Source organism: Colias eurytheme, chromosome 21 (assembly GCF_061535395.1).
Source record: "Colias eurytheme isolate Ceu_HAF_F1 chromosome 21, ilColEury1 Martin Lab GWU primary, whole genome shotgun sequence".
NCBI classification, from domain to species: domain Eukaryota; kingdom Metazoa; phylum Arthropoda; class Insecta; order Lepidoptera; family Pieridae; genus Colias; species Colias eurytheme.
In genome coordinates, this window is record NC_143000.1 from 8,632,759 (window position 1) to 8,659,263 (window position 26,505).

The 26,505-nt window shown below is 32.5% G+C and overlaps 1 protein-coding gene across 1 annotated transcript in view; it reads right to left on the reverse strand.

Annotated features, from left to right (window-relative positions):
- The window catches only part of LOC149899334 (TWiK family of potassium channels protein 18-like), a 68,288-nt gene extending 47,547 nt beyond the window's left edge, over window positions 1–20,741 (reverse strand). Inside the window, exon 1 of the mRNA XM_090114581.1 lies at window positions 20,558–20,741. The gene's annotated coding sequence lies outside the window, so the exon portion shown is untranslated. The remainder of the gene's footprint in view (window positions 1–20,557) is intronic.
- Window positions 20,742–26,505: the final 5,764 nt, after the last annotated feature.

Genomic DNA, 26,505 nt, shown 5'->3' on the forward strand with positions numbered 1-26,505 from the left:
CACTTCATTTTATAAACTCTATTGCAATTCATTTATTCGTATTTCCATACTAAATTATCATACTAAAATAATACCTCCTAACTTTGCTGGGGCAGGGAAAATCATCCATAACTTGCTTGAATTATGACCCTAGAAATTTTCTTGTAGAATTATTTATTTATTTAGGTTAGGTATTTTGTTTGTATAAGCTTCGAGTTCCAGAGTATTGATGCTATAAATGATAAAATAGGTTGTTTATTTAATTATGTACATATTCACTAAATATGTACCTGCACAGGTAGCTCGTAAATCTTAAACTAATACTTACTTATCTGGCAAATGTTGTTGATCAGAACACCTTTATATCTGCTGAGGATAAAAAATAGTATCAGACCTATCATATATACAAAAAAAAATCGTAAAAGTTTAGCTGTTTCGGAGAAATTCTGCAACGAACATAGAAATACGCACTTTCATATGAATAGATTGAATTAGAAAAAAAAAATTTTTTTTCTAGATAATTTTAGTATGATATTAGTTAATATGAACATATTAGATATATATTAAACGGGATTCCCAAATCCCAAATACAGCACCCTTTTAAAACAACCCCCTTCTACCCCTTGTCCATCTGACACAGATGACTCCCTTTCGGAACGCCATTAAAACTGACATTCAAAGCGAACAACAAAAACAACTCATCAAAAGAAACACAAAGCCTGTTAAAAAAGCAATTGTGTTCTTGCGAAAAAAGTGGTTTAAATATAAAGCGGGAACGACTGTTGCGGTCAAGGAATAAATTAAAACGTTTTGCTGGGTTTGATTTTACAAGTATAGCTGGTCAACCGACTCCGCCTGCTTTGATAATAAAAATGTCAGCTATGTTACACAGTTTTGATTTGAATAAGATTACAGAGTAAATAAAAAAAATGTGTGCGTGTACTAGTGTACACACGTAAGAAGTGAAACTTCTTTTTCAAAAAATAATTTACTATAATATGCAACTTTACAGAAATACGTCGAATCACGCGTGGTAAGGATAAGAAAAAGATGGCGCGTAACGGAAAAATGTCACGCGTAACGAAAAAATGTTTAAATTTTTTCCAACTCCGATAAAGAAGTTTCACTTCAAAATGAAAAATACAGTCACAAATTAAAAACTACAAAGTCTTAGTTCATCTTGATGTAATAAAGAACATAGCTTGCAATCAATTATATTATTCAAAAACATTCAATTATTTTTTAATCTTTCTACTATAATGAAATAATCAATACATATTTCTAAACTTAGTACAAATAGAAACAATCTATCCGGGTAAATGTCACAAATGCCGCCACATTCTTTATCTTTATTCAGTCCTCACTAATTGTAATAAACCGTTCGCAAAGCCTCCGAGCAGTGCACAATTAACGGCCAGTCGAGTCTGACCGCGGTCAGTTAATTATGTGACCCTTTACGCGACAACCTGCCGACTTAATGACATTTATCTTATGTATTTTTAGCTGGCGTGTACATTTTCATAAAGATAAGAGCTTAATGAAGTGTTTAAAATATGTGTGGGTGTATGCGGTTTTATTAGCGTAAAAATGTAACGTCTCAAATAAAAATTCGAACGGTTTAATCCGTGAATGTAATCGTGTGTGACTTTGATATTTGTCTTATGTTAGTGCGTAATATCAAATCTATAATATAGTAATTATAGTCTACCTTTGTTAGTCAGCTTGATAAAAATCATCATCATCACTACATATGCATAGTATAAAACAAAGTCGCTTTCTCTGTCCCCATGTCCCTTTGTATGTTTAAGTCTTTAAAACTACGCGACGGATTTTGATGCGGTTTTTTTAATAGATAGAGTGATTCAAGAGGAAGGTTTTAGTATATAATTTATTAGGTTTTAGACAAAGCGGGCGAAGCCGCGGGCGGTAAGCTAGTGAAAAATAATTTGATGTTTATGATCTTTATCACTTGATCATTGCTGAAATAAAACCGTAAAAAAGTTGTATATTTTTATACAATTTTCACATTAGTCTACCTAGCTTTTATATCAAAATAACGATCAATCAAAACGATCACATTATCAATAAAAAACCTAGAATCTACGGAATGTTAGCAAATATCTCATACCTAAAGCGGTGCTCCGTCTTATTTTTTATGAAATGTGATATTACAGTTTCTTCACTGAAATAACGTAGAAACAATAAAGCTTTTTCTACGAAAACTGCTTTTCATTTTGATAGACATTTATGTTGAAAATAGAGTAAGGAAGCCAATGTTTATTTTACAATGTTTTCATAATGATCTGCTGTATTCTTTAAGCGTTTAAAGCGCTTTATATTTATAAAGAGTAGTACTTGTATGCACTTAAGTAGAGGTACTTTAGCATAATTTTATTATAATCATATTATCCAAGAGATAAAAATTCAAAATAACTATGCAACACCATTAAAAACATTGTAATCTTAGTATCGAACATAATTCAAATTATTAATACAAAATTTATCTATAAACTAGCTTTCCGCCCGCGGCTTCGCCCGCGTTTTCAAAGAAAAACCCGCATTGTTTCCGTTCCCGTGGGATTTAAGGGATAAAACCTATCCTATGTGTTAATCCAAGTTACCCTCTATATGTGTGCTAAATATCATTGTAATCGGTTCAGTAGTATTTGCGTGAAAGAGTAACAAACCTCTCAAACTTTCGCATTTATAATATTAGTAGGTTCTACGGTACGTAGGTACTAAGTTTTCTGTAATTTTAGAATATCTCATGGACTTCAAAAAATAATTTTTCTGAACACATCAAGATAGCTCCGAAAATTTACAACAAAAAATTACAAATCAAAAAGAATTGCCTTTATACTCAATTGCTTTCCTTTATTAGCACCAATTGAAGCCACTCCATACGAACGTGGCTTCACAAAAGAGGACCCGTGTTCAATCATTACATCCAAGTGGTTACCATTTCACTGCCCTCAGCATTCTTGTAAAAGTACTAAATGAGCGGAAGAAAAACTGTGCACTAACTTGTATGTGATATGATTCGATAGTGTGCGTGTGCGTGTGACATTTGTATGTGTATAATTTGTGATCGGGAGTAGTGTAGAATGTATAGTGTGATATTATGATTGGACAGTGTATGAATATTTGTGTTTGTGAGCGTGGAGGAAAGGTGTGCGTATGTGTGCGTGTGATATTTGTATGTGTGTAATACGGATCTGAATCTTTGTATGTGTGTGTGTGCGTGTGGAGGGAAGGTGGGGGGCGTGTGCGTGTATAAATGTTCTGTTTTCATTTGAATATGGCTGCATTGACTTTCATTTATTTTATAGTAATCTTAAATCAAAATTTCATTCATTTTGTTTCGAGAACTATAGGTAATGGAATAAACTCGTAGATTTATTAGCATTTTGTTTTAAATATGAGATGCATTGGTTACAACAAAAATATTATCTTATATATAAAATTCTCGTGTCTCAATGTTAGTCTGCATACTCCTCCGAAACGGGTGGACCGATTCTCATGAAATTTTCTGTGCATATCGGGTAAGTCTGAGAATCGGCCAAAATCTATTTTTCATATGTACCACGGGCGAAGCCGGACCGCTAGTAATAATATAACATAAAAAATACATCTATCTATCATATAAATTTAAATCAGTTAACTGAGAATGAATTTGAATTGTTAATTCAACAGAATCATTAAGATAAATCAACATTTAAATAATGTGGTGTTATTGAGAGAGGCTTCTGAATACAAATTACGTAAAACAAATAATATAATTATTCAAAGGATATTCCACAAAATAAATTAAATTAAGATTTTTCTAAAAATTGGACTTGTATCATGTTAAGGCATCGAATATAAAAAAAATTCATTAATATTGGTCCATCCATTTCGGAGCTTGTTGTAAACTGATATCATGTTCAAGTATTAAAATCATTATAGAATATTTAAGCAAATAATTTTCATACATTTTAACTACTACTAGATAATTTAAGCCCAAAATACATTAAAGAAACGGATTCAAAAGTCAAACTTGAAATAAGTGACCTAAATTAGGTCCGAATATAGATAAAACCTATTAAATTGCTTCGCATAGTTTATTCTAAAATACGAGAACTAAAGCCCGGACAATTCCTAGTTGTGAAACTCATTTGCCAAATGGATAGTGTTCTTATAATTATAGACTGAACCATTAGTTGAATTGTTAATCACTTTTTGCGGATTTATATCTGCAGGGTTTTTATTTTTATTGTGGCCTTATTTTTTTAAGAAGTGGTTATATGTTATCTTTTTACCCGACTGCGAAAGGAGGGTTATATATTTCGAGTGTTTATATGTATGTTTATTTAGTTATGTATATATGTTTATATTTATTTAGCAAGTCCTACAGCCAAACCGCTGGCCTGATTTTGATGTAATAAAAAGTATTTTTTGTGTTGAATTCCTACGACCTCGGAACCCAAGATTTTTTTGAATTATGATTTAATACAAAACTAATAACGTTATTTTAGTTAGAAATGTATTATTAAATTACTTAAATAATGGTTTTTAGACGCATGTGAAACATGCCGCAACACAACATACATATTGAGCCCATAAAAAAAGTTTTAAGCTCATAAATTTCCTATGAAATCATTTTACCTTTTCCATTATACAGATTACATAATTATTTAGTTATTAATATGTATTAAATTTACCCCAAATCCCTTTCACTCGTATTGTAGATTATAATTATTTAATTATAAACCACAAACGTTGTATTTTGAGGTTATGTTGTACATATTTCAGGCTTCATTACATATTTTATTTTTGTTTTTATACTAACTATCCATCCGTACTATGTTAAAGTTAAACCATACTAATTTTAAATACTGTATAAGTGTAGTGAATTCCCGTGTCTCCAAGTGGGGTAAGGGGCAGATGTATTATGCATACATCTGTTTCACTGATCGATTTTCTTAAGGGACAAGTATGTGATCAGTCTTCTGTGTCCTACCAGACCGAGACATTTTTTTTCTTCGTCACCACCGGGAATCGAACCCAGGACCCTTCGGTTCTACGCTCACGCGTGAACCACTGAACCAAGGGGGCGGTCAAAACAAAATAATATTATAACATACAGTTAAAAGGCCTTTATCATGATAAACTCCAATAATATGTGACAAGGACATAAGAAACAAGCATTGAAATTAATTAAAAAGTGACTGTTAAAAACTTGGAAATGCTTAATAATTACAATTAACTAGTCCAGTCGTTTTCGAGTTAATGAATGAACCAATTAGAGAAATAAAAGAACAGGTACAGTGAATAATTAAAAAAAAATGTTTTCTGATTTCCATTACAAATAATCATAGACTATTATTTAATTTTTATAGTATGTGTGAGTGTGTGTGTATGTGTATACTCAGTGCAAGAAAATATAAAGATTTTTCCTATTTATCGTAGCCATATCGTAGCATATTTTTCTTAACGACACAATACTGGTTCTACGAATCGCGCTACAGTGCTACGATCGTAGCATCGCTACGCCAATTCTAATCGTATGAACGTAGCACGGAATCAAGTTCGTAGTATGTTGCATTGAAAGTTATACAAAATAAAAATTATCTTATCATTTATACATATAAATTTTATAATATAAAATATAAGTTTAAAAAGGCTTGATATATTCGTTTTTAATTTACTTTTCTTTTTATTGCAACCCCGGCAATGCAGCAAGCGACCCACTTGATGGTAGGTGATGGTCGCCGCAAATGACAGTTCACAGCATTAGAGAACGTAGTGCCGGCTTTGAGGTGGAAGCAGGCTTTTGAGTTGGGTGTAGGCTTTTTTCTTCGTGATTATTAAATATAAACTACGTGTTGTTAATACTATTGAAAGTGGATACAGGAAAAAATACTATATTATTGTGTATGTTGTATGAATTTTTTATTCAATAAAAATGACCTTAAAACAAGAACTTCTAAATCTTACTTTTTTTGTAGTTCATAAAATCTATGGATATTAAATCCTGATAACTAAAACCACAATTTATTCATTCAAGTATTATTTACTAAACATCATTATCAATACTCGAAAATAATTTTCAACAAACATTTCTTAGCACACTAATGATAGTAAAACAGAAGTTATAAATATTTACACAACGGAATTGGCACAACTCCATAAAAACACGACCTTGAAGACTCCAAATTATCCTATAACAGTATTAATAATCAAATATTACGTTATTGTAACAATACCACAAACTATTTGAGTCCAAGCACAATCAATAACAAGTCAATGTCAAACATTCGATAGTTGGCACGAAATTCAGATGTTAATATATAGCCTGACCAAACTGAGTTATCGAGAGACCTAAGGCTGCTTACAAACGAAGCGTTTGTTAACGGCAATTATTTTAAAAACTATCGTTGCGCCCGCGGCTTACGTAGTCATAGATCACATAGTTTTCATTCCCATGAGATTTCCAAAGAAGAAGATGGAACAAAACCTAGGATAGGTTCACAGATCTGCTTGAAGAAGAGACAGACAGACAGGCAGAGTTACTTTCGCATTTATAATAAAATTAGTCAGCGATTTAGCACTTAAAAAGCTTCTTACGGATATATCTATCCGTAAGCTAAGCTAAGCTATCTATCCGTAAGATTTTTTCAAGTTATCATTTCTATCTATAGGTTTATACATCGTGGTTTTAAAAATGCAAAAATAAAAATGAAAAAAATCTGGAGAAACTAAAGCCTTTGTTAGTTTAAAACTGTATTACAGCCACTATAATTCATTAAAATTTTACAAATACCACGTGTTAACGTAAAAAATAATAGCTATTAGCTTATTCACGTTGATTAACGAAAAACGCGAAGTCCTCACCTGCCTACATCAGTGTACACTAACTTCATTACAACTCATCACTCAGATAGAGCATTGTCTGGAGAATATTCTGTCTATAACAGACAATATATAATCTTCTTGATGATCTAATTATTACGTCGTGGACAATATTCCACGTCATAACAATGTTACGACGTATTTCATTTTTAGGATTCCGTAAGAAAAGGGTAAAAACGAGACTTTGTTATTGAGACTTCGCTGGGGACCCTGTTACTGAAACTTCGTTTACTATCTGTCTATACGTCCGTCTATCACAAGTCTGTATCTCATGAACCGTTCAAGAAAAGAGTGAACAGGTATTTTCTAGGGAAACTCGCTCCATATTAGATCACATCTTCGCTTACCGCGCTTCCCTATTTTTCATAAACACCCGTGATAAATATACCGTTGACATTTTAAAATATGGCATATTTATATTGCCACTAAAACAACAAATAATACAAATATGAGGTTAAGAGACGGTTGGCACAGTCATAAATGGGAACACCAATTTCTTTTAGTTTTTGTACAGAACCCTTAGTGTCGCACGCCCGACTCGCACTTGACCGATTTTTATTACAATCTTGATGTCGTGTCATATTTCGTTTTGTTATTGAATATACGATGGAATGGGTTATTGAAAACAAAGGTTATATGAATATCAGTATAATCTAGTTGGTTTATTTGTAGAATATTATTATATTATTTCTGCGTCATGAGGCTTTTGTTTTTCCAATGTCGTATATTATGCCCTGTAATGTTAGGATTGATTTAAATTGGACAGGTGAGACTCATATTAACTCGAAGAAATTCGTATTAATCTTGTGTTTATGTGTGTTTTTTAACTTTGTATCGAATTCGTAATTTTTTTTAATTTTAATAATTAAATTATACGTCTTTTGTTATATTTGTATTACGGTTGTAACAGCTACAGAATGTTAGGAAGTGAAACTTCTTTATCGGGGTGGGAAAAAAATTTAGTGTAACATTTTTACGTTACGCGTGACATTTTTCCGTTACGCGCCATCTTTTTCTTATCCCTACCACGCGTGATTCGATGTATTTCTGTAAAGTTGCATATAGTAAATTATTTTTGAAAAATAAGGTCATAAAGAAGTTTCACTTCTTACGTGTGTACCTACACTAAGTACACGCACACATTTTTTTAATTTTATCGATACAATGGTCGCGAGGACAGCATAAATAAAACACAATATCCACCCATAAATGAAACTGAAATGTTAGTTCCTATGAATGAAATCACTACAAAAAGCTCTCCGATTTTTGTTCAGATAATCAAATGGATCAAACCAGCTTTGCAACGAAAGAATGCTATAGAATCGAAATCAATACTCGAATCGCGATCCACCCTGTATAACTAAAAATAACTTTAATAATAGGCCCCCAAACCGTTATTGAACTTTGGGTGTTATTACGTTATCAGTAGACATGTAATATGAAACGTGCGATATTACGTAGGGATCTTGAACCATGCAACCAGTATAGCTTGAGCTCTCTGTGGTAGCATATTGAATACGTAATAGAGATCGTCCCATAATTGTCATTTGTTATCCAATCTTGCTATCATGGCATACTGATATAATCACTTTTGATGGAAAAAAACAATGTTCAATGTTATTTTAGACGGTAAAAAATCATTGTTTTATCTTAACTGGAAACGAAATACCTACTAGAGTTAATTTTTGAAGTGAAAACTTCTTTAGCGGCGTTGGGTATAAAATCTTAAACTCGCGTCAGGACACGTGGCCTGATCGAAAAAGCGTAAGACGGACTTTTTTTTTAGCCCTTATATTCCATGCGTAAGACGGATACCATTCCAAAATATCAAACATGCTCAACGTTAATAATCAAGTTTTCACTTCTGCCGGCACTCCCGGAGTGGAACCCGTCTTTTTTTTTCATTCCTAATAGCACAGACTAATAATAATATACAACTAATAGAGTTCCAATCTTCACATACAATATTTTTCATTGGAAAATTGTACAGCAGTTATACTTAGAATCCTGTCTGAACAATTAGGTAGGTAGGAACTATTGAAATTGAAAACATTTCAAATCAAATTCAATGAAATTTACTTTCTGTTTTGGCGTACAAACAAACAACTATATTTATACTTAATAATTCTCCATCCAGAAAGCTTTCATAATATATTTGTAGCATCATTTCATATCTTGGATTAGCCATTTTTCAAGATAAAAATCATTTGAAACGGGTGACCTATTTTAGTCTTTATAATAAATACTTTATATTGAATTCCAGAACATTCTAGAATAAAATAAAATTATTCACAATATTATACATTTCAATGTTTATTTGAATAAAGTAACAGTAACATATAATGCTGAGTCGTTATTTTATGACTGTAATGTCGACTACAGATAAATAAAGTAAAAATATTATTACATAGCATTTATAGTCCATGGCGGTTAATTTCTTTGGAAACTAGCCAAGGAGGAAGCTCGTAGGAGATATGTATTAGTACATACGGAAACATCACTACATAGTATCAAACAAAGTCGCTTTCTCTGTCCCTATGTCCCTTTGTACGCTTAAGTCTTTGAAACTACGCAATGGATTTTGATGCGGTTTTTCTTAATAGATAGAGTGATTTTAGAGGAAGGTTTTAGTATATAATTTATTAGGTTTTAGATAAAGCGGGCGAAGCCGCGGGTGGAAAGCTAGTAACTTAAAAAAAATACTAATATTCTGTTCAAAAGTTTAATAGCGTAAAACGTAACTTATGTATAAAAGTTACCTTAAGTTAGGGGCGTTTAAAGTCAGAAATTTATATAGACTTTAATATAAAGAAAATATTGTGTTTTTTTAATAAAATCAATGCACTAGCTATGCTCCGCGGTTTTACCCGCAGTGCTCCGCTCCTGTCGGTCTTAGCGTGATATATATCCTAGCCTTCCTCGATAAATGGGCTTTCTAACACTGAAAGAATTTTGAAAACAAATCGGACCAGTAGTTCCTGAGATTAGCGCGTTCAAACAAACTGTTCAGCTTTATAATATAAGTATAGATTATAGACTCTTAAAAAGGAAGATCTAACAGGAGAAGAATATGCTCAAATCCATGATCAACAGCTCTACTTACTCTCTGAAATACTTAGAAGTTTTTACTTAATACACTACAATTCTACACTACTTACTTCTTATAAATTTATAAAATATTTTCTACTTACTACAATTTCTTGCCAAGCGGCTATCAAAATGTATGAATAGAAAATGTCTATGACAATTTTTGCTATCCATTTTGCCAACTATGAAAAAGATTAACATCTGTTGAACGTTTCTTTAAAAAGTGTCACTACAAAACCACGTCTGGTCTGAAGAAGCCTGGAGATAAAAAATGTCAGCAATTTTGGTAGGAATTTCTTTCAAGTTATTAATTATAAGAAGTAATAAAAAAGCTAAAATGTAATTTATTTTTATATTTGATTTTCACACAAAACATTATAAAAGGAAAGTAATTAATTTATATTTATTACGATTAATTTATATTTTCCAATATTAAAAGCTGAAGAGTTTGATTGTTTGTTTGATTGAACGCGCTAATCTCAGGAACTACGGATAAGATTTCAAATATTAATTCAGTTTTAGCTAGGCCATTTTCAAGGAAGGCTTTATGCCATATTTCAACACGAAGACCTATAGGAGTTGAGCGGGTAAAACTGCTGAGCATAGCAAGTGTACATCCATACTAATATCACACTAATATTATAAATGCGAAAGTAACTCTGTCTGTCTGTCTGTCTGTTACTCAATCACGATTCACGCCTAAACTACAGAACCAATTTTTATGAAATTTGGTATGGAGATATTTTGATACCCGAGAAAGGACATAGGCTACTTTTTATCCCGGGCAAATGACGCAATCCCGGAAATCCCACGGGAACGGGAACTATGCGGGTTTTTCTTTGACTGCGCGAGCGAAGCAATACATAAGCAATCAATCAATTCTAATTCTATATTTACTTAATATACTAGTAAAATCTCACTTAAGATATTATTCTAACTGCTTATTATTATACTCCATATTTAGAGACATATGTTACGAAAATGAAAACTTTCTGCTTCGCAAATCTTTATCGACAGATTGAATAAGTTTTGTTGAAGTACAATAGGGCTATATTTACCTATACATATAGGTTAGGTTGTTTTAACTATAATATCTATTTACTTAGCTATGTAGAAATATACGCGCTTGACATTAAATAATTAACAACTCTACTTTTTAAATTATTATGAACAATTAAATATTGTCGTCCGACCGTGTCATAATTATTATTATCATTACGATAATTCAATGATTATATGTTGATGTTTATTTTGGTATGTGATTTAAATATTTTACATTATTATGAGTGTTACATTTTGCACCATAAATCATGTATAAAAATACTTTCGTTAGATATCATATCACGTTGAAATAAATGAAATAGTAAGAAATTTAATTAAAAACATCAAGCCTAAACCTGACCTCAGAATCTTCACTTTTGATATTGGAAGTCTGACTTTCGCAAAAGTTCGCGAAACAAGTTTTTAAACTTCCATTTCTGTTAAGTTATATTAGTTTTCGTATTAATCTTACGTAAATAATACAAACCAATACCTTGAAATTAGCTTTTTTTGAAGATTTATTACTTTTTGTTGTGATTTATTTTTACGAAAATACAGTTTAGAATAAAAAACAACATGAATTAAATGTGTCCATATTGAGTTGGTCAAAATCGAGTCAAAGAGTCGGTAACATGCAAACATGTCCTTTACATACAAACATACAGATGAAGCTAATAAAAGCGTGTTAAAAACACTCAAGACTACATACCTATTTACTCATATACCTACTACTTTCACTAAATAATTTCATCACTTGCGGGTATTTCACAAAAAAAATTTAAAATGAATCCATCATTAAATCACACACGCTAATCCCGCTAATCCGTGAAACCTTTCATCCATCTTGCTGACGTCAATATGTTGAGTGACAATTTTTAGCACAAAGAAAACCATGGAGCTCTTTCACCATTAAACTCCAATGGATATTGGCTTCCATCAATCAGTGCGAACACTTAGGAATCCGTATTGTTCGTGTATTACGTCTCCTTTTGAATGTAATGGATTATTCCAGTTTCAACGTGACGTCATACGCTTGTAGCTAAGGTAACCTTAGTTAGAGATAGATATTTTATATCTATACTGTAATATTTTAACGCTGAAAAGTTTGTTTGTTGGAATGCGCTAATCTCAGGAACTACAGGTCCGATTTGAAAAATGAATTCAATAATAAATTGCCCATATAACGAGGAAGGCCATAGGCTATATATTATCATCACGCTAAGACCAATGGAAGCGGAGCAAATCGAGTAAAACGGCGGGGTATATCTAGTGCTAAATAAAAAACGCGCTCTTGCTAGTGTATAAAATATAGACCATGTCACTGAAAAATATTTCTGAAAAATACCATTTACTTGGTAACATTTTCTTATCCACCGTATGAGTAAGAAAAAGGGTTCTACATTTATTATCTAAGTTATAACTCATATAATAGTCTTCTAGGGATATAGGTACCCGGTTCAATATAGCGTCGAAAGTTCAAAATTCGTTTAAGATGTTTAGGAACAGTTTAACCCGGTTTAACTTAACATGTGTTGGACATGGGTTTAAATTGTTTTGAATTAAGATCTATTGAAACTAAATCTATGTTATATCCACACTGTTAAAGGGTATTTCATATTTTAAAGAGTACGATAGTTACCTTCTTGATAAGGGCATTCCATTTAAGGCAAGATCTCAGTTTACTATCAGATGAGATCGTGATCAAGCGCTTCCCTGTCCAAAATAAAGAAAAAACTAAACTTAGGCGTTTATATCACTGCATTATAATCAGACATTTCACTCCAACACACCACTTCTGTCTTTCGCAAGCATCACTCGCTTTTCTCAGTACAAAACTGGCTTTTAGTCAGAATTTCCGAAAGCCTTGAAGCCGGTCCATAATGACGTCACAGCACAGCATGTTTCCCCATTTATCATGATAGCGGTATTTCAAAGTCGTAAATAGTTGATTTGACCTAGTGGCTCGCTTTGTTGAACATTCGGAAAGAGGAATTTTAAAACGGAATTATTCGCATTTCCACGGAGCGAATGTTTGTGAATTTTTCAGTCCGGGTCCAACTTAATGTCCATGATTTGTATTGCTAGCATATATTACTCGGTGGAGGGAAATGTATGTACGTAATGAGGCACTGATAGCGATGTCGTAGTAAATTGAAGAATAAAAATAGGTTAATTGAACCCGTGAGCAATGAAATGTGTACGTACATTTTTTTGCTGCTGTTCGTATTTTTATTAAACGATTTATAGACCGAAATTAACAAGAAAGATTGAAGTGATACTTATCTCAGTAACAGAGGAATTAAATTGCCATAATCAATAATTTTATTATTATCTTGCTCAAGCAAATATCTTCAAAGATAAAACAAGATATAGATTCCGCCGCGTCGTTCTGTACCTCTGTTGGCGATATACTCAAAGACTACTGAACCGTTTTTCATTCTCTTTTCACCAATTGATATAATATAATCGAAGAAGGCTTAATTATATGTAGGATCTAGCTGCCCCAGTAGACATTGTTTTGTCCCAATAAAACCTATTCATATGCAGTGAACGCAGCCGAAGCCACGACAGAAAGCTAGTTAATAATAAGTAGGTTAGTTTATTCTCCTAAACATAGCTTTATACATAGTATAACCATCTGAGAGTATGGTAAGAGCTCCAGTTAGTCAGCTTGACCTGATTCGTGTCGAAGTATCTCCCACTCAAAAGAAATAATAAATCACATTTTAAAACCATTAAAATATTTTGCTTTATTGGCATGTACACTTTTTTAATCTACATTTTACCGATATAATTATTAATATATTTTTTCCTTAATTTAAATATAAATTCGAGTAATACCTACTGATGCATATTCTACTAATATTATCCATGCAAAAGTTGGATGAATGTTTGATACTCAATCACGCCAGAATAACTGAACGCATCTAGATGAAATATGACACAAATAAATTACAGTCTGGAATACCACATAGGCTACTTTTTATCTAGATATCCCACGACCGCAAGCCAAAGCTAGGTTTTCATAAAAATACTCAAGGAATCTACCTCAGAGAATTAATAAGAGTACCTAGTATCTTATCTTTAGAAAAACTTACTAAACAAATTGATTAAAAAACGTTCCTATAATTTTCTATTTTATATTTCTTTAGTTCTCCATAGTATTGTAATTAAAGAATTCCTTTCTTGCCAACATTAATTTCAATGCAGTAAGTAAAGAATGCATAAAAAGCGTATCACGTTTTACATTTTAAATAACTAGCGGGTGGCATTACTGGGACTAATTAGTGTTTTTTACGCGCCATTTTTCAAGTCTAAAATTACACGGCACAAAGATATTCATGGGAGCGGCGTGCGTTAATTTTTCAGTTGTACTTACAATGCTGGAGCGAGAACAAACTGGGACAGAGTGTAACATGAACGTATTCTGATAAGATGACGAATGTAGTTACATAACTTTTAGTGACAAAAGAATTGCGATATTTATGCATTTTCTGTAAATATAAACAGCATTTTTCATGTATGCTAAATTTCATTCTAATCGGTTCAGTAGTATTTGCGTGAAAGAGTAACAAACACACACACATCCTCACAAACTTTCGCATTTGTAATATAAGTAGGATTAATATCATGATTAATATAGATTTTGAACTAATAGTCAATTTTAAGTTCTTTTCTTATTACAATCTTACTTTAAAGTGCTATAAAAATCTTATGTTTTGCTAACTGCGCTTCGCGGTTTCACGCGCGTGGCTCCGCTCCTGTTGGTCTTAGCGTAATGATAAAATATAATATATTTGAATGAATGAATTTTTCTAAATGGACCAGTAGTTCCTGAGATTAGCTTGTTCAAACAAACAAACAAACTCTTCGTCTTTATAATATTGGTATAAATTAACTGGTATAAATAAATGTTATTCTTTCTATAAAATGCCTACTTGAATACAAACGGCGGCTCACACCAGGGTACTCCATAAACAAGAAAAGTTTACCATTTCTGACATATCTAATACTCCCAACTTTTAACCCGAGTCCCAAAGAGATTTGTTCTTTACAATAAGGATATAGGCTTACAAAACCTTTCCTCCTGCTACTTTTTGTTTACTTTGTAACTTTGTGAATAATTTCAGTCAGTAATAATAATAATAAAATAATAAAAATTTTATTTTCAAGAAACAGGTACAGCATTATGTTCAGACCCTGACCTTCGAACTAGTGGTAAACTGTGTTTCGAAGACAGTTGTGATAAAAATTTACTGGATAATTGGAATTGCTTCGAAATATAGAACTGATATAAAATACTACCTACTACTTTTGGTATTTTACCTACTTTTGGTATAAAATAACTCGCTGACATTATTTTACATGTAAAACCTTAATTATACTAATTGTAGGTATGAAATGTATTTTACTGCAACGTAATATAATAAAAACAAAATAAAACAAACATATAATGATAAAGATGTATGTATTTTACAAATAACTAACTACCGTAATAACTATTTTGTTACCTGTCCTTATTAGTGGCTTATTGTTGTGATCAACAGATTGCCATGAAGCAGTATATATTTAAAAAAAAAAAAAAAAAAAAAAACATGTCCTTAAGTTCTCTAAATATTCTCCAAATATACATATTCTTTCACCGGAAGCATAAAGTTATATATAGGTAGCACCAAAAATAACAGAGTGAGTTAGCCCACTCTATATTTTTTCACAGTATTCCTACGTAATCTCAATTTACACAGGAAAAGTATGATTGACACCCACGGGAATAAAACCGAAATAATAATACAGTGAATTATATTACAAAACCTCATAATTAACTATGATACCATAGAAATTATAAGCATCTTGAAGGTTTCCACAATCCTTATAAAGCATTTGAATGCTATAAAACTAAATATTAAAATACCTACTCAGTACTCCCGGTTTATCCATACTTAATATTATAAATGCGAAAGTAACTCTGTCTGTCTGTCTGTTACTCAATCACGCCTTAACTACTGAACCAATTTGCATGAAATTTGGTATAGAGATATTTTGATACCCGAGAAAGGACATAGGATAGGTTTTATCCCGGAAATCCTACGGGAACGGGCGGAAAGCTAGGTCTTTATAAAAAAAAACAGCTGCTCTACCGTGTTTAACCCTATTACTCCTCTCCTATCGGTCTTAGGGTGCTTGTACACTAATAATGTGCGAGGATTGTGCATATTATTGGCGGAAAAACACCCTTAGCGTGATGATATAGTCTTTCTCGATAAACACTGAAATAATTTTTCAAATCGGGCCAGTAATTACTGAAATTAGCGCGTTCAAACAAACACATCATCTTTATAATATTAGTATAGAGATATACTCTTTCACTAGCTATAAAGGTAAATTTCCAAGATAAATAATATAATCCATACTAATATTATAAATGCGAAAGTAACTCTGTCTGTTACTCAATCACGCCCAAACTACTGAACCAATTTGCATGAAATTTGGTTGGATATTTTAATACCCGAGAAAGGACATAGGCTACCTTTTATTGCGAAATAATAATATGTACCACGGGCGAAGCCGGGGCGGACCTCTAGTATTATAATATATACTTACAAAGGATTTATATTAATTACGCATCTGTAGCCGGCGGGCTAACATGATCCCGACAAATATCTTATGACATGTGACGGATACGTAGGTTGCTTTTGGGCATAACAAAAACTGCTTATAGTGAAATTTGTAAGAAAATACAATGTTTATGTATTATTTTACATGTAGAATGTAGATATATTGAAAGCAATTAAATTGTAATATTGACATGATTATATAAGAACAACTATGGAGTTTCTTGCCGATTCTTCTGCATAGATACTGCTTTCCGAATCGGTGGTAAATGTTAAAAATTTTATGACGATTCAGAACTGCTTCTAGAAGAAGTCTAATTGAATAAATAAATGTTTGAGTTTAAGTGAGCGGAATTCTTCATTAAATTATCTACGTTTCAATTCGAATTATGTTTTGTCATAAATACGTATGGAATATAACTTGTTGTAAATCTATACCTATAATTAAAAATAACGTAACACTATTGTTACGTTATTTTTCATATTTTTCATAGAACTCAAATAAATCTAAGGTATCTATATATCTATTAAATGAATAAATCATGATAATAACTAATAAGTATTGTTTACTTATAACTAAAAATATGTATTACAATACGATAAATTTCATCGTATTTCTTGTTCAATATTAGTAAATATATTATTTTTATGTTACTCTTGTATAATATTTTATCTTTATGCTATCCCTTTAATTATAATGCAAATGGAAACCCATTTATTCTTATTTATACGTTCACATATCCTTTGTTTGTAATTCATTATGTTTGTAACTCAATTACGCCGGAACGGGAAAATTGAACTAGATGCTATCTTATATAGAGATTGATTATACATGGAATGCGAGCGAAGCCGCGGGCTAAAGCCAGACAACTTATCTACATACCATGGTTTATACTATGTACATACGTTACGTTACATATAGGTACCTATATTTACTTATTTAAATTGAATACTCATAACATATCACGATGAATTTTTTTTGGATATTTCCCGTTTTATTTTTAAAAAGTTATTATTTTCATTTTACTCATTAGGTAAAGGGCTTTCGATATCAGTTAAAAGTTTTTTGATATCTGCAATATTTACGGAATAATCGCCTGTGCACACTTAACGATTACACCCTGTTTAAATATAAATTGTTTCTTAATTATTTAATTAATTATTTAATCCGTTGTTGTATTTTTAAAGTTGTTGTATTAATAATTGTTGTATTATAAACTAGTTAATAAACTCTAACATGCGTGTAAAATTTTTAAAACAACCCATTTAAAAAAAAATTAATAAACATTTTCCTAGCTGTGAAACGCTAACACATTAAATTCAAAAGCTTCTTTCAAGAACCATATGTAATGAAAAATTCCATCAAATGCTTAGAAAACGTCTCTTTAAATAAAGATCGCACACACTCACTTACTCAAACATCATCCCATACATTAAACACATTCCCAACTGAAACACTAAAGTAGTTTTTAAATTATATAAACACGAAACCTCAACGAGTAAACTTAAATAGAATTCAAATAAATCTTTGAAATTAAATGCTGAGAAGCAAGAATCGTGAAACGCTTTTACCGAATGCAGTTAAGACAAATTAATTATGTACTATCTTGAATACAATTGCGCTTCTTGTGTAATACAATTTGTTGAGAATCGAGATGCATTTCTTTGAAACGTTTAGGCAGAACAAAGAAGAAAAGGCATTATGATAATGCTTGATAAGCTTAACTGAAATGAAGAAGATTTTTAATGTTCTCAGAAAAATAGAAAGTTCTGGAAAGACAGATGTATGCGTACTCTTTGTTTGTATTCGAAATCGGTTATATATATTTTGGGCATGAAAAGAAAACAAGCGAAGAAAAGTGGTTGATAGCACTACACACTGAATAGTGCACGAGAATGAAAAATATGAAATGTGTGTTGTACATTGTGATTTCCTTCTAGGTATATTTAGGTTTCCTACAATAAATAGCACATTAATTGCAAAAGCTACTTATAACAACCAAATTGAGAACCTTTTTCAAAGTCGCATAAAACTCGACGTTTCCTCTAGGGAACCTCAAGAGACCTCAATATATCATCATTTCCAAGTACAAAAACAGGTTTAAAAAGTTAAGTCAACCCTAAATCCGTCGGAACGCAGATAAAGCGCGAGTAACAAATGGTTATGTCCAATGTAACAACCATTTCGGATTCAGCGCATACCTTAGCCAAGAGGCGATAAATTACTATGAGCTAGCATACGTAGCATAAATTAATCACGGAACTTTAGCATTTTTGGATCATTTTGGTAAAAGGTCGGGAGAAATGTTGGTTGGTAAATATAAGAATGTGACCGCCTCCTTGGTACAGTGGTTGACGCGTGAGCGTAGAACCGAGGGGTCCTGGGTTCGATTCCCGGTGGAGACGAAGAAAAAAAAAATGTCTCGGTCTGGCAGGACACAGAAGGCTGATCACCTACTTGTCCCTAAAGAAAATCGATCAGTGAAACAGATGTATGAATAATGCATCTGCCCCTTACCCCACTACGGGGACACGGGACTTCACTTTACTACTTAATATAAGAATGTGATAAATATTTTTTAACAATGTATTGATCCATAAAAACAAATGTATTTAGATATCTGATGATAAATTACTATGAAAAATCTAAGGAAATAGTTCATACGTAGCATAAATTAATCAAGGAACGTTAGCATTTTTAGACCATTTTTATTAAAGGTCGGGAGAAACGTTGGTTGGTATAATCTGAGAATTAATTAAATATTTTTAACCAATTTTGAATCCAAAATGTATTTAGACATCTCACGGAACTTTAGTATTTTTGGACCCATTTGATAAATATTTCGGTATTATTGCAAGTATTTTGGACAGGAATTTTAAACATTATAGTTTTAAACATAAATCCTGTAGTATTGTATCTAGAAATCTATAAGTACCTAGATATTTAACAAATATTATGAAAAAAATATAATAAAATCTATTTAATTTTAGAATATTCATTTATTCATTCATTTATCGACGTATGTAATTAAGGACAACGTTAATCAGTCGAAATGTAATAGTAATTTTAAATCGATAAAATTTCCAAATAAATATTATTTTTAAACAAAAATCTTAACCAACTTCGAATCAGTCTGAACTGAACAAAAATTTAATGTAACTAACCGGAGGGTAGATAATGGTTTCATAAAAAAAGAATCATCGAAATCAGTTCACCCAGTCGAAAGTTGTGAAGTAGGTAACAAACCCATAAAATACAGTCTAATTGAGAATGCTCATCCTTTTTTTCAGCCATGAAAAAAAAGGAAACTATAGGGTAAATTAGTAAAATGTAAGCATAATCACTAATGGCCTAAGTCCTAACATGCCCCAGTAGCTGATGTTTTATAGTCTACAAAGCTAAGTAATTGCCCGCTGAATAAAAAAAATATTCATTTTCTCCGATCTCATCCCCTTTTATAAAACCGTAGTGCTCAGTATTTAATATTTCAATAAACGTTAAAGTAAAATAAATATTCTTTATTTTTTATATCTTATTAGAAAACTGAACCATCGAAAAATACCCATCAAAATATTCTCGTCTCGAACGTCGCCTTACCGCAGAAGTACAACCGAAAAATATAATTTTCATTTCAATAACAAAAAACGTTAACAAACACTTTCTAATTTTCGCATTTTCCAACAAAAAGCATACTGTTATTTTTTATAACATTATTATTCTTCTTCTTTCTTTTCTGAAACACTTGTTATTCAAACCTATAAAATTAAAAAGAAGCAAATTAATTATTATATAAAAGTGTTTTAAATAATTAATTAAATTATTAACTAATAACCATTATAAAAATATGATTTAAAATAATTAAGGAAAACCATTCATTTATCAAGAAAATAAAACATACATAAAACGATTATTATTTATTTTAACTTTAACTTTAATTTTAACTTACATGTATTTCGTGTTAAAACAACACCAAATTTATCCGTAAACACTATTAATTCACACACAGCAGTACCTCACCAAATTCACACAATTCACAGTCGCAATTCGATTATTTAAATAGTTTAAACTGTCACTGGAAGGGTGTTAAACTACGTAAAATATTTATCAACGGACTGACGCACGTGCACCACCTTCGACGTCTCAATGAATACTGATATGCTGGGTGCACTGTACGTTTGTACCCCACGCGGGTTACTGCGCGCGCATTTCACGACTACCCTATTGCTCTTTGACAATATGAAATCTTAATGGCTGGCGTCCACTAGGCGGATCGGGCCGGGCCGCATCGCAACGCAAAAATACGCCGGCCTATGTTTTGTATGAAACATCGTCCATTAGCGACGGATCGGGCCGGGGCGGGCCGCAACGCATTGGCGGATATCGCTTCGCAGGCGGATTTCTGCCGGCGGTGCGCTGCGGCCCGGCCCGCCCCGACCCGTCTAGTGGACGCAGGCAGGCGGATGTGAGCGGCGAGCGTCTGTTAGATAAAATCCGCCTAGGCGGTCCGCCGCGCCCCGTACAGGTGGACGCAGGAGCAAACAGCGCGTCCATTAGAGACGGCCCGTTGCGATGCGGCCCGGCCCGATCCGCCTGTAATGGACGCCTAGCATTAAGTTACAAATGAATATAATATGACACATTTTAATAATTTATTTGTACTGAGATAATATTTGACATAAATGTTAAGTTTTGAAGAAATATTAAGTCTAAAACTAAACGGTCACATTCCACTAAAACTTTTCAAACCAAAGATCACATCTCAGTAAATATATTGCAACATTTCTGACCAGTACGAGATCTATTAAGCTCTTTATCGGAAGGCTACAATAAATAAATCTTTATACATGCGATGCCATGGACCCTTGGTTACAAGGATACGCAATTTCAGTGATTGATCGGGACCTCAGAATGTCAGGGTGAAGGGTTTGCTTCATTCATGTTAGACATCTCAAAGTATAGACCCGTCTTTATATGGCTAGAATATCAACAAAACTTATTGAGGAATGCTGTCTATTCATCTTGGTGTATGATGACGTGGTTGGACGGTTCGAGCTTACTCATATCCTTAAAACTATAATAAGGATAAATAGTACGTCAAATTACGATGGAATGGGAGACTGATCAAATAGATTTACATTTTATTATTGATTTAATAGTAGGTACTTATAATAATGCGCGTAAGCGTAGAACCAAGCGATCCTGGGTTTGATTCCCTGTGGAGACGAAGAAAAAAAAATGTCTCGGTCTAGCAGGACACAGAAGGTTGATCACCAACTTGTCCCTAAAGATAATCGATCAGTGAAATAGATGTATGCATATTGGCATAATGCATCTGCCCCTTACCCCACTAGGGGGCATGGGACTTCACTTTACTACTCATAATGCAAATATGCAATCCAGTCCCTATACATCACAATGATATTATAATTACAGCTATAATATTGATAATAATATGTATTATGATTAAAGCGCGTCACACACGGTGAAGATACTATAATATTTTATCTGAAGATACTGTAATATTTTATATCACAGTATCTTAAGGTATCCGGTATCAGCGTTCTGACCATCATTTTTCTTTTTGTCATTGTGTACTAAGACCCCTGTAGAACCGCCATCCTGTTACAAATGACCCACAAAATTTCGGGTAATTTGTAACAGGATGGCGGTGCTTCCTAACAATAAACAATGCACACAGCACACAACTTAATAAACAAACAACCTTTCCAACTGGGCAACTGCAAGTAAACCTTTAAAAGGAGCACTTCATAGCTGAACTCTCGAAAAATAATTTTCAGTGACACCATTTCGCAATGCCTTGCACCTGGTGAATATTGCGAGTCGCATACAAAATACAGCCTATTAAATTCTATGTTATTATTTCAGAGTTTTGGAAGTGTTTTCTTGTACAAAGGTATAAGTACAATGAAAAATATGACACGGCTTTATATCATAATATTTGGTCTTATATTTTGTACAAATGAAAGAACAACGAGCGATTTATTTTTGCCAAGTGAGAGGCAATTATTTATTTTTAAATGATTATTAACATAGCTGTCCAATGTCCATAGCTATGATAATAACACACACAGATACAATTAATGTTATAACACAATATAATGTTGTTGCAATGAGTAATTAGGATCAGCCTCTACTATAGAAAAATTTAAGAATTGCCGATCCAAATTTGTTTTTAAATGTTTTCAAATTTATTTAAATTGCCTTTAATATTCGTCTACTATATTTTTAAGACTAAAACTGGCTTATCTAGTGTGAAATGTCAATGAAAATAAACATATTATTAACAGTTTTTCACATCATGAAAACTATAATGAACTATACATTAAAATTTACATAAATTGAACAGGTACATACCATTATTAGCCAATGAACTGCTACTATTTAGCAATTACCAGATTAAAACCAAAAAACCCGCATAAATTAACTCCATTAAAATTCCCAACTATATTAAACTAAAACCCAGCACACGTAAACCGGCTGTTACTCAAGTTCCATATGCAACTTGTGCATACTAATTACTCCAAAGGCTTTACTTTAGCCACTTTAAGATTTTAAGCCTCAATTTCGTGTTGACAACGTCAACTCACTACAATAGCGCGCAGCGCCTCTAGCGGGGAGTTTGGGAACTACTCATTTATTTATATGGAAGTAAGTATGGAAGTTATAGATTTGGTTGTGGTAAGCCATTGGTAAGCTTATGAAGTTCAGCTTTCATCTATTCATTGCTAGTTAAGTACGCTGCCAGTTGGAAGAAATACAATTTAAATCTCCGCCTCTTATTAGAATTTTATAAGTGTAGAGCGAGAGCAGTAATCCATTTAGAAATAGTGTCGAGTTTATTTTCAGAGTTATTTCAGAGAGCGTACTACAGTATTCAGGAATATATAGACGATAAAGACCCATGGAGGGTTGTCGCGTAAAAACCACAGGACAGTTCTTTGGCATATTATGTAGTTAGGTAGATATAAGTTACATATTATGTAAATTTATTGACATTATTTAAAAGAGCAACTATGGAGTTTCTTGCCGATTCTTCTCCATAGATACTGCTTTCCGAATCGGTGGTAAATGTTAAAAATACTATGTAATGACGATTCGAAAGTGCTACTAAATAGTAGTCTAATTGAATAAATGAATGTTTGAGTTTGAGTTTGAGTTTGAGTTTAAATAGTAAATTAAACATCAAAATCTTACAAAAGGTTACTTACAGTAAAATAAAATCTTTTTTAGAAAAATTTCTCGAAAATCAAACTGACAACGTTTTAGTTTCAATACATAATATTATGGACCAATAACAAAGTACAATCAGCAAAATCCACATTAATAGCACTTTACCTAATTAAAAATAAAAATTTCCCAACAAATAGACAGAAATTTTATATGTATATAGAAACTAACAACAATCCCTTTATTTCAATGCATCTTCGATTCAATTTATCGTATTGCCAGTACGGTCAGCAAAATCAATTACCTACATTCACTTTGCATATAAAGCAAATAAACAAGTATTAGTGCAGGAATGCAATAAACAAAGGTCAAACACAAGCATTCTCATATTCACTATATTAAAACCAGGTAGCTTGTATTGTTTCTATTCAAATATTAAACTTCACACTCTTGAAGCTATTGTTTATGTCGACTTGTCGAATATACCGCGAAAAGGTGTTTAAATTGAATAATTTAATAAATTTATTTGTTTAGCTATATGCTGCTATCTATGTGTCTTTAAATTTTATAAAGCTCAAGATTTTCTTTTAGTAAGTTTAGACCACTATATTCGGGAAGTTGTTGAAAGTTAAAGTCATCGAGATCAGACAAAAATGCTCATAAAATAAAAACTACTGGGCTTACCGGAATGAAATTTTTATGGGACCAACTCGAAACCATTCCGCAACAAACATTAAAAGAATCAAGTAAATCGGTTCAGAAACCTCGGCGTAATTGGTGTACATATACATAAAAAAAAATACCGGCCGAATTGATAACCTCCTACTTTTTTTTGAAGTCAGTTAAAAATTATCTATCTATCTATCCCTAAATAAATTGACGAAAGCTTTAATTTTATACAGCATAAGTATGTAACCTGCTGCGTCAACGTCATTGATTTAAACCGAGCTAACTTACCTGACTTACCTATCAAAAGAGAAAGCTTTTAAATGAACTGTAGGTATGTCACAGTGCTTAAAATCAAACATAATAAAGATCCTCCAACATAACAATGGCTTGCAAATTCCCGCCATAGAACCGTCTAGAAGAAAACTACAGCTTCTTAATAATTTCGAATACCCGCTGCACCATACAAACTTCATGATGGATGGGTGTTACAAGACGTATACATTAATCTAACTTCGGTGAAGGTTTTACATAACATTTCAGTGAAGTTCGCCACTGATAAGACTTTGATAACCCAAGTTTGCGTCAGCTGTGCAGCCTTTGTACCGTTTTTGTGGGTGAATAGTTTGTGTGTGATATCGGACAATGCAGCGTACGAGTTCTTAATATAATGGCAATTTAAAAGTTTTTTTCGACAAAAGATCAGGCGACTCACTTTTTTGTCGCCGCCCATGAGCGTTCGCATTTTCGAGGACTCTACGAATGTTTTGTTGAATAAAGCTTTACCTTTCTTCGTGATAGAACATAGTATATATCCTTATCGAAGAGCTAATAACTATACTAAAACTCAACGGCATCGCTTATTCGAGCAGTAGCGGTTTATAAGCTATTGCATAGCTTTTATCTCAGACTTTGAGCGCGGCGACCGAATGTAAAAATTCCGTAACGAAAAAACCTAACACCCCCCACTCCAACCGGCACAGCGATGCGATGCTATGCAATAGCTTTACCGCGGCAGTCCTCGAGTGCCACACGTATTTTTTTTTTTGCTCTAAAAATAACAGTATTAATATTATGTGTGGTGTGAGTATGAACAATATGATAAAAACACGTCCATTTAATTATACTTTTATACAGATTTATCATACTGTGTGAATTTCAGCAAAGTTGTAGCACAAAATACTTTAAAGTTTCATGCAACGCGCGGCTTCCATATCCCAACTTTGGTCTACATTCCACACAAAACAACAAAAACTAGATAATTGTAATATATTATAACATCAAAGCGTAGTATGTTCCTCTTTTTTAGTGGTTTTCTTATTTTTTACTGCAACCTATAGTAATAATAATGAAAGGTTAATAGTGTCAAATCTCAAGGTTTATGTTATTTTTACAGTTAGTTATTATTTAAAGATACATGAATAATTATACAACCGGCCTCTTCTTCTCTTCCAACTCTAAAATATAAACAACATAAATGTCATAAAAATAGCTATGGTCTATGGCAAGTATTATTAATTTAGCTACGTTTATAAAAAATCTAAAATCTAAATCTATGCAAAAAATCAATCTCCGATTTCGATATCAAAAAAGGAAAGCTATATTATATAAATTATTACATCACAAAAAAGCATCCAAAATCGGCACAGCACTCCATTATTCGATTGCTCAGAGAGCAAGCCAAACGCTGAGATTTCGGCAATATCCAGCCCATTCATGGTTCCCGTGAATAAATAAATGCTAGAACGTTCTATGTAGGTCGCTTTCCGTTTTACTTCGTCATTTTTAATTAAACGTCTGTATTGACGTAACGTTAATAATGCAATTAATTATTTCACTGCGGATGAGCTTAAGTACATCCGGTATACTTATATCCTTATCCTTAGGGTGCTTTTTCATCAGATGTGCGAGGATACGTTGCGAGGGTGATGTAAAGAACCAATAGTATCGCTTCTAAAGCTGTGCTTACCGAGGCGAGGTAAATAAAGCGACAGGATTGCTTCAGGCATCCTCGTACTTATCTGGTGAAAACGCAGCCTT